The following is a 10,310-nucleotide window of genomic DNA, read 5'->3' on the forward strand; positions in this document are numbered from 1 at the left end:
CGTACAAAACAAATTTTAGTACTTCAGTAGTTTGATGTATTTACATAACAGTATATCAGTAAATAGTCATCTAGTAATTAGTTATTAATCTCGGAACAACTGAATATAACAAGTGGCTGACCTTATAGTCCATTTTCCCCTGCAATGAAATGATCGTGAGAAAACAATGCAGTCAGTGTACCCAATACCCATAGAAATCCTTGTCAAATCTCTTTTTCAAAAGCTTCAAGACACAACAGATAGAAGATAAGAAAGATGCATCTTGGATATGTGCATTTGAGAATGAAGGGCCAGACACTATAATTCCACACAAACATATGTGATGGTTTGGGTGTAAACATTTAAAATGACTTTATACAAGCAAAAACCCTTATGTATATACTGTATGTATTTATGTAAACATTTTACAACCATTACTTTCATACTAATGTTTCTCATCTATTAAACCTCATAATTTAAATTTTGTATCAATGTTTCTGTAAATACACTTGCTATTAGACATAGCCATATAGTAGATGTATTATTGTATTATAATAAGACATAAACATATATTCCCATATTATATTAAAATAATTATTAAAACTAATATTAAGTAAACAAAAACTTCCACTTACCTCGGTTTGTATTCACTGCTTTTAATTCTGAAATGTTGTCCACCTCTTGATGCTTTGCGAACTCAATAAATTGATACCTTCAGCCAACACTAACTGATTCTACCTAACAGTGGGAATGCTATGTGTTTCCATCACACAACTCTATCCCTTGTAACTGTTGAATTCAGTCTCGACTTCAAATGTAAAGAGGGGAGGGAAAAAAGAAGACCCGTCCCGACACGCCAGTGTAAAGGTAATCAGGTAAGAAGTCTGGAATCCACTCATAATGCATCCTTAGTGTAAATTATACTTGGGTTATTAAAACAAAATACAGATGTTGTTATAAAAATCATAACACAAAACTAGTCACAATATCAGAACAATATATAGTCAAAAAGAAAGGAGATTTTGGCTGGGTTGGAATGGCATTCAGTTATATTTCATACATTCCTCCTATTAAAAACAGTTACTATTTGCATCATTTAGGTGTACTTGTGTTGTTTAATAAGAAACATAGGTGTTATAGAGGTAAGGTGTTTAGTTTTCAATATTTTACACATCTCTTCCATATGGTGTTCTCCAGAAAAACACAACATGTTCTTATGAAACTGACATATTCCAAATTATCAACTGATACTGTCACGAATCCAGTCCATGGACTTTCATCCAATGAACACAAGAGGCCACTCTCTCACCATATTGACACCCACTCCACATAGACTGTCACACATCACTCTGGACTACATCTCCCATGCTCCACTGCACTGACTGCGCACTCACCTGCATCCAATAACACACACTATATAACACTCACTCTGATCCTGCTCTAGTCACCGAATATTGTATGCGTTTATCTCTCTCCAAGCGATAGCTACTCTACGGAGCCTGTCTAGTTTTCAGTTCCTAGTCATAATCTTGTCTTGCTTGTTTACTCGTGTTTTGATTCTTGCCTGTTTATTGCGAATACCCCTTTCGTCTTACCATTCGGACTCTGTTTATGCCATGCCTGGATTATCGCCTGCTATTGGATTTACCATTTGCCTCGTCCTCTGGATTACGGTTACTGTCGTTTGACCCACGCCTGTTTCACGGATTACTCTTCAGTCTCACCCTTGATATATCTGTTTGCCATTGTTTGACTCTTGCCTGTCTTTGTAGATTGCATTTGAAATTAATTATTTATGACTCATGCTACTAGTGCAAACATCTCAAAAGTCATGAAATCATTCACATTTATACTTCAATATAAACTGCAATATGTAAACAGACCAAAGTTGCCCAAGCTGTGTTGATTGTTGCATGAAACAATATTAAATCAAGTTAATACAGTGGCTATAGAAATTCTTCATACCCTTTCATTTTTTTCACATTTTGTTGTTGCGTTATTAAGTTAAACTGGTGACCAAGACACTGATGGTCATTCTGGTTGAGGTCCATGATCATATGGAGATGGGAGAAACTTACAGAAGGACAAACATCACTGCGACCCTCCACCAATCTGGGCTTGATGGCAAAGTGACCAAACTCACGCTTCTCCTCAGTAAAGATACATGAAACCCTGATTGGAATTTACAAAAATACACCTAAATAACTCTCAGACTATGAAAAAAAATTATTCTCTGGTCTGATGAACCTCAATTCCTTACTCATGTCTGAGGGAAACCAAGCACCGCTTATCACCTGCATAATACCATCCCAACGGTGAAGCATGGTGGCAGCAGCATCATGCAGTGGGGGTGTTTTTCAACGGCAGGGACTGGGGAAGTGATCAGAGAAGATGGAAAGCTGAATGCAGCTAAATACAGAGAGATATCCTTAATGAAAACCAGGTTCAGAGCGCTCAGAACCTCAGACTGGGCTGAAAGTTCACCTTCCAACATGACAAACACCCTATGCACACAGCCAAGACAATGCAGCAGTGGCTTAGGGACGACTCTATGAACATCCTCGAGTGGCCCAGCCAGAGCTGGGACTTGGAACCAATCAGACATCTTTGGAGAAACCTATAAATGGCTGTCCACCGAGGGTCCCCAGCCAACCTGACAGAGCTTGAGATGATCTAAAGAGAAGAATGGCAAAAAAAAAACAAATGCAGATGTGCAAAGTTTGTTGCATCATACCCAAAAAGACATGAGGCTGTAATTGTTGCTAAAGTGCTTCAACTAAGTTTTGAGTTAAGGGTATGAAGACTTGTGCAATGTCATTTTTGTCATAAATCCGGATTTTGCTTTGTCATTATGGTGAGTGGGGTGTAGATTTATGTGCAAAAAAAAAAGAAGTAATTTAAAGCAGTTTAACTTAATAACGCAACATAACAAAATGTGAAAAAAATGAAGGGGTATGAAGACTTTCTATATAGGCGCTGTACATGTTATACATACATCATTTTCTTTATTATTTTCTTAGCATTGCCCCATAGCAGTATATGAAGGCCTAAACTTTTCATTTAACAATTAACACTAACACTAATTTACCTACATATCTAACTGTGAATTCTGTTTTTACTCTGTGTACTCTGTTTTTACTCTGTATATCTACTAGGTATACATAAAGTTTTGCAGTAGTGGGATATGATTGATTTGTAAGTTATTTGCAGTTATTTATATTATTAAGTGAATACAATATATACAGTAGCACATGATGTAATCAAAAATAGCTATTCTTTTGAATTAAGTTGTTAAGTCTTTGGTTGGAAGGTCAGTCTTAAGGCCCGTTCACACCAAGGACGATAAGAACTATAAAGATAACGATATTAGCGTCCACACCAGCGAACGATATCGTCTGTTTATTCTCAGCACACTCGTCTGCCGCTTTAAATTCTCGAGCTCGTTATAGCAGGATTGATTCTGATTGCATGTCAATGTTTTTTATCGTTCATCAGCAGGAAAAAAAATCGTTCTGAAAGTGATTCCAACGATATCGTTTCTCTGTGCCTTTATCGTTATAGCTGTGGTGTGGACTCTGCTATTCTTTAATATTGAGAACGATTTTTAGAACTATATCTTTATCGTTATCGTTCTTGGTGTGAACGGGGCTTTAGTCTGTGCATTATTATCTTGCACTGTTTGATAGATGTTGGGCTTTTGGTACACTGGGAAAAGAGGTTTTCATCTTCCATTTCCGACTAAAAAGTCACAGTAGTTGAAAGCACTGAAAGAGTCAGTATTTTGAACATCTGTTGAATGAGAGGAATCTGTCCCCATCTTGTGGATGTAACTTTGCACTACTGCAACTAGTTAATATTGACATTTTAAATCTGCAATAAAAATATGGACCTCAAATACTTGAAAAGCATACGGTCGAAAACACAATACTCTCCAATAAAATAGCATCTAGTAATGAAGTAATCAAGAGGGACTGACCACTCAGGTTTGAGAATCAAACCCTTTCTATCTTTTAAAATGATTATTATAAATTGAATAAATTAAAATTATGTTATAAATTTTCTTGCCGACTTATTAATGGTCTTAAAAACTAAAAGTCACTGAAAGAACTAATTTCATGGGAAGAATTTATAACTCCCATAAGTCATACAGTATATATCCTGAGAAAAAAAAGCCCTATCATCCCTATTTTGCATGTATCTTAAAGAAAAACAATTGAATGAATGTAATGAAACGTATGATTTGGTAGCATTATGTCTCTACTGTATGAAGTTTTCCAAATCATAATTAAACTACATTGAAAGTGTAGTATTTCAAAGTAGTATTTCGCACAAAACCTCACAAGAGCAAATGATAGGTTGCAGTCACCATGTCACCTACTCTTCTGAGATTGGGATAATGACATGGGGCCGAGAGTGGATGTCGTGTGCTCAAGCAGTGCTTAAATTGTTCAAGAAAAACAATGAAAATCAATAACTTTGTTAGATCCACACAGTTACATAACGTAATAGTACAGGTTTGTATGCAATTTCTGATTGACTCATGGTGGTCTTATTAGTGTCTTACGACATTGTCATAGATCTATGTTTAGCATATTATCCCTAGAGAAAACACTATTTTATAGGATTTTGCAACCTCTGTGTGCTTCCATTTGAATACTGTCTATTCAGTGGTCTTGTTTCAGGACCCAGATTTCACATTAAAAACTGCAAAAAAAAAAAAAAGAAAAGAAAAATCATTAAAATCTAAATTTGAAATTGAAACTCCATAGGCCCTAAAATTATGTAAAATTATTTACAAAGGAGGAATTTAAAAAAGGCCATTTCTGAAAATTATAAACACCATGGGGTGATCCAATTATTTTGCTAGTCTCACAAGCCATTAGTATTTTGCTTTGTTAGCATTTAGCTTTGTCTTTCCTTGCTGTCTATCAGAACAAACATATGACCAAAATAATGACAATCACACCAAACTACTGACATAGATTCAAGTTTTCATTCAAAAAAACTATACAAGCAGCAAATACATGCTGATTTAAAATTATTTTTTTATCTTATCACTGTGAGATATCATGATTGCACTGTGTTAAGATATCAATATTTTAAATACAAAGTGATGTAATTAGCTACAAGACAAACTGTTGTCCTTTAAACAGATGGATGTAATGTTTATGGCCATGAGACAAGTAAAGAAAGAAAAGTATTTGATCATTTATGACCATATTACATAGTGTCACGATTCTCGCCCCTGGACTCTATCTGTGTGTTTTTCCCACTCCATGTGCCTGCCCTGACCTAGTTTTCCCATGTGTTTGATTGTTTATTGCTCCCAGGTGTGTCTCGTCAAGTGTATTTAATGTGAGTTTGGTTCCTAGTTTCTTCGTCCGGTATTGTTTGTCTTTCCCCGCTACGTGTGTTCCTAGTTCCATTGACGTTAATTAAAGTCTGTTTGTTTGAAGTCTACTCCACGTCTCCTCGTTCCTCGCTCCGTGTTCCTCACAGTAGCGAATTGTGACACATAGCTTTAGGTAATTAAACATTACCGATGATTACCTCTGTGTTACCAGTGTTTTTGCTTTACATAAGTGTGTGTGATTGTGTGTGCGTATACATCAAAGATCTCCCCTGAGGGCCACAGTGAACTCTACCTAGAAGGACATTGACACCAATCTCTATTCATGGGGGCCCCAAAGCAATAAAAACTACAAGGGCCCCAGAAACCATAGCGATGCCCCTCCATTACATTATTTTTAAGCTGTGCCACATTTTTGTTTAACCATGCTATGAGAATCACGAACACCATGGCCAGTGAATTAATCTGAATGCATCTTTTGATGAGCAGTTTGAGTTCGAAAGATTTGATTTACTAAAATGACTCAAAATCCCCCACTAGTACATTTTATATTTTTAAGTAAAAAAAAAAGTTAATTAATAATGAGGACCAGCAACCGTTTGGTTACCAACGTTCTTCAGAATATATTTTATGTTCAGCAGAAGAAAGAAACTCATATAGATTTGTAACAGAATTTTCATTTTTTCTGAACTACCCCTTTAAGATTTTAATTTGATCATCTTAATATAGTAGTCAACATTTGAAGTGGATCAAAAAAGTTCAAGTTGTCCTAAGACAAGAATGCATTTTGGTTTTAGGTTTTAAGACAACTTTGATAAAAGGTTTTGATCCACTTCAAATGTTGACTACTGTAAATGACAGTATGGGTTGTTTTGACCTTGGTTAGTGTTTGAACAATAAATAACTGGTGGTGTTTATTACTGAATAATTTAATAACTCATTCAAAATACACAAAATACACTCACTTATTGCCATCTACTGCTGGTGTCACCTCCAGAAGAATGAGGGTCAAAGTTTTTATATAAAACTTAGTATGATCATATATTCTTATTTGTATTTTAATAAGTACAGGTCAGAATAAGTATATTGTTTCATTTTTACATACATATATGTCTTACACTGAATGACCATGGTTTGTTACTCTGAATGACGATTTGCCAAAAATAGAGATAACATTGCCATTGTCCCCATAACTGAAATATTTTTAGTATTAATCTGTGTCATTAAATTAGTTTTAAAGGGGTCATATGATGCTGCTAAAAAGAACATTATTTTTATATTACCTCAGTGACCAGCACGGATCAGCTCCAGGCATGACGAAGCGGATATCGTCCTCTTTTGGAAGGCCAAACAAAGTAGTTTCGCTTTCACAACGAAACACAGCGCCTTCACGACATGGCGGCGGCAGCAACAACAATACTACAGCGAGAATAAAAGTTACGCCTTCTTTCTTTGCGTGAACATTTGGGCGGCGTTATGCAAATCTTCCCACATCGTGACGTAGATATGTGGGGGCGTGTTAGAACGAGCCGTTTTAGGTAGGCGTGGTTGACTCTTAACTTTTATAAAGAATATCTCTTTGGATTTGAGACTTTAGTCTTTGCAACTTTACAGATCTTCTTTATGCACCAAGAGCTTGTAACACTCCAAAGAGAAAGGAAAACTTGAAATCGCATCATATGACCCCTTTAATAATATTCCTGAGTAAATGACTGCAGAAACAGATGTTGAAATATAATAAGCATTTTCCTGATGCTCCCCTGCCATGCTTGCTTAGCTTGTCACTTTGTTTCTGACTTGCTCGACCTCAAAAATTCCTGCTTGCAGCCACATTTATTAATACTTTCTGTTTGCAAGCATAAATGACATGATCAGGATGAGTATTTGTGTGGAGAATCCCCTCAGTGATCTCTCTTGAACTACTGACATACTGTAGCGAGGGGGTACTCTCTGCCCAGAAATATTGGCAAGCTATTATTCCAACAATTACAATCCTTAATACTCTTCTCTTTTCCTGGCTTAAGGCACGTTCACACCAAGTACGGTGAGGATAAAGATAAAAATAACAATCATAAAAGTGGAAAAAAAAACCCTTCTGTATAAAAGAATAGCATATTCCACAGCACAACTAATGATAACTGAACAGAGAAACGATATTGTATATTGTTGGATTTTTTTTTCCAGCTGATGAATGATAAAAGCATTGACAGCCAATTAGAATTCATTTAACTTTAAAGAGCTCAAGCATTTAAAGTGGCAGACAACAAATCTGCAGCACATGCTTAGAATGAACAGTGCTATTGTTCATCAGTGTGGAGGCTAACATAGTTACTGTTTTAGTTATTTTATAGTTATTGTTCTTGGTGTGAACGGGCTTTAAGAGTGCCACCCAAGCTACTGGGTCCACACCTAGTTTATTAGCTTTTTACAGTGCCTAGTGACTCCCTTGGTTCATGGGTGTCTATAATTAATCAATAATCAAATTAAACAATACCAAAATGCATTCAAATATTAATATTTATTAAGTTTAATACATATTTGTCAATGCTAAACATTCCTCATTTATCTGTAATATAAATAAGATGCTAACATTTTTATTTATACAGTGATACTGTCATTCAGTGTAATGGATGACATTGTGGTGTAACAGAGAATTTGCATTACACTGAATGACAAAACCATTACCCTGAATATCGAAACTTCTACATCAGCTAATATTACAGGCAATCAAATGGCCACCTATTTCAAACAGTGAACTTGACCAGTAAAATTAATCACAGTTATTCACAACATCTACTTGTTTTTCAAAAAATCTAACATTAAAAGTGTTTTTTGGCATTTCACTGAATGACGTGTGTTTTTGTAACCTATGTTACCACACCATGAAAAGGTGAAATTATCAAGTATTTAAGAGCAATAAACTCACTTTTCTGCAGCACCACACGGTCTTCCAGGTGCCATTTAATAATATCACAGACTGCCGAGTGACTATCATTTTTTTTTATATGATTTCAGAATAACTACTTATTCCTGTTACACTGAATGATCTCAGTTAAACTGCATTTTCGGGTTGTCACAAAATTTATTTGAAATATGAAAGTAGACAATTTACTTGCATTTAAGATGCTTTTTTATGCATTTAAAATGACTTTTGTAAATGTAGTTTGACACGGACACCAAAATGGTGACGTCTCGTCTTTGACCCATGAATGAATCAGTGAATTTAAAAGATTGGAGTTACAAAAATGAATCCAAATACCAATCCATTTTAGTTAACGTTACTTAGTAGATAAACACTTTTGGTATATTTGCACATATGTTTTAATACAGTACTTTTAATCAAGGTTTTAATACAGTATGAGTTATTTTGACTACCCTCGTTGTTTATTGAGGAATAATTCATTTACTGATTCATTATTAACAATGCACTTACTTATCGCCACCTACTGCTGCTGCTGATGCAACCTGCGGAAAGAACGAACTGATGAAAAGATGCAAACGATTTCTGGTAAAAAGATTCAAAATACTCTCACTGAGATGAATCTAAATCCCCACCACTACTACATGTTACAGCCGTTCCTTTTCAGAAAGACATGTATGATCCGTAAGGGCAATGTGACGTGAGGAGGCTTGAGCTATATAACTCACAGACTGCTGCTCCTCCCTTTCGCCAGTGGTGTAAGGGCAATGTGACGTGAGGGAATGTGATTGGAGGAGGCTTGAGCTATATAACTCACAGACTGCTGCTCCTCCCTTTCGCCAGTGGAGTTTCACTACGAGCTTCTGCACCACACAGGGCAGACGGGAACACAAACACAAGTAAGTCACAATTAATTCCGCAAATCAATCTATATGCATTATACATCCGAAAGTCTGCATTGTTTCCTCTTGACTTCTGATGCACGCACATCATTCTGAATGTTTTGGCATGAAAATGTGTTCTGGCTCGACTCCATGTCAATTTCTCCCCACTGTTTAACCCTTTGCTCTAATGCCTACGTGGACTTTGTGTGGACAATCACTTAATGCTGATCTTGACTAAACATTCCCATTGGTCCATCAGCAAAGGCCGTGTTTTCAGTGTACACGTGTGAGACGTTGTCATTCTCGGGACATTAGGTTTATAAAGGATCAATACGAGTAAAGTTTTCCTAATCCAGTGCGTGCTAGCGCTCGCGCTAGCTGGTGTACGTGTCACTATGGCGCACGCGCAGCTCAAAGTTTACCGGAGTTGGTGTCTAGCCAGGACAAGTTTTTCATCGCCGCAAAGCAACAACAACAACAACAAAAAGCTGTCATATTTCACAACAACACACGTTATTAGTTTCGATTAAGTATGTGCCCATCCATTTTTAGATGTGAATAATAGTGAAATTATGAAGTGTTAAACGAGAAATTCGTCTTTCCTACTCTGTTAGCCGTTAGCATGGCGTGTCATGAGTTTATGTAGCGCGCATGTATACAACAGGGTGAACATTTTACATACGAAACTCGTTTTTACACACACAAAACATTTATTTATTATGTTTATGTTAAACTATTTCGCCAGCTGTTTTTTTTTGTCATTCTAAGAGCGAATGTAACGTAAATCCGCCGGATACTAACATACGCAGGAATGGCCACGTTAGCAAGTCAGAGAGCCGCTGTGCCATTTCAACACTTAAAGAAACAATTTGTTTAGTTATGCAGGTTTCACAGTCTCCATATACATTTATTTGAGAATGTATCTTTTCAAGCGTGTTGATGATTTAGTATTTTGAAACTCTTGTGTAAGGAAAACTGACAAGTAGGTGACTGGACCAGTCCTTTAGTTCCTATTCCCAATTGAATTTTATTTAATGAATCACATTTGCATGTATTTAAATAAGAATTATGCAAGGTCTTAAGAAATGCAAATAAATCATGCCACGTGTAACTAAGTTCTGGCAACCTAAAGTGGTTTTGCATCATTGGAGACATTCTCATTTTTTTTTTTTTTTTT

General features: G+C 36.1%; 1 protein-coding gene across 1 annotated transcript in view; it reads left to right on the forward strand.

Annotated features, from left to right (window-relative positions):
• The first annotated feature begins 9,059 nt into the window (after positions 1-9,059).
• Positions 9,060-10,310, forward strand: part of LOC107694132 (vigilin-like) — a 19,359-nt gene continuing 18,108 nt past the window's right edge. Inside the window, exon 1 of the mRNA XM_016493741.1 lies at positions 9,060-9,148. The gene's annotated coding sequence lies outside the window, so the exon portion shown is untranslated. The remainder of the gene's footprint in view (positions 9,149-10,310) is intronic.

The sequence above is a fragment of the Sinocyclocheilus anshuiensis genome, unplaced genomic scaffold (genome assembly GCF_001515605.1).
Source record: "Sinocyclocheilus anshuiensis isolate Anshui unplaced genomic scaffold, SAMN03320099.WGS_v1.1 scaffold1530, whole genome shotgun sequence".
Classification (NCBI taxonomy): Eukaryota; Metazoa; Chordata; class Actinopteri; order Cypriniformes; family Cyprinidae; genus Sinocyclocheilus; species Sinocyclocheilus anshuiensis.